Below are 520 nucleotides of genomic sequence, written 5' to 3'. Positions count from 1 at the left end.
GTTGTATGTAGATGTATATATGTCTATATTGTGTGTATAGTCACTGCATGTACCATGGATACATAACTATAAAGTTTAATGTTACTAATGTGTTTTCTTGTGTACGTACACAACATATTGATATCACACTATTTCAATCATTTTTTCTACACCCGGTGCGTGCGGCTATGCGCTAGGACAGCGGATTCAGACGCACATTCCAGTATACGACACATTTCTCGATTTAGAATGCGTAGTTATAATACGGTAAACCGTTTAATCTGAAGTGACAAATTGAACGCAAATATAACGCAAAATGTTGGGTCCTTCGGTAATACTGCAACTGTTGATCATGAATCATAGCTTTGTTTTCACTTTTATCTCTCTTCTCTACTTTTTTGAGCAACGATGGCTTGGTTGTAATGTTGACAGAAGCACACATCGGTACTTTTTAATTCACAAACCATCAACTATCTTGTTAATTGCCTCAGTATCATCATAATCAATCTGTTTTAAATGCATCCATGCTACATGGAACAGA

At 36.0% G+C, this 520-nt stretch overlaps 1 pseudogene; it reads right to left on the bottom strand.

The window, feature by feature from the left end:
* Window positions 1–255: 255 nt before the first annotated feature.
* Window positions 256–520, bottom strand: part of LOC119594277 — a 79,615-nt pseudogene continuing 79,350 nt past the window's right edge.

Source organism: Penaeus monodon, chromosome 33, assembly GCF_015228065.2.
Source record: "Penaeus monodon isolate SGIC_2016 chromosome 33, NSTDA_Pmon_1, whole genome shotgun sequence".
NCBI lineage: Eukaryota > Metazoa > Arthropoda > Malacostraca > Decapoda > Penaeidae > Penaeus > Penaeus monodon.
Note: the sequence above shows the minus strand (reverse complement) of the source record. Positions and strands in the feature narration are given on the sequence as shown.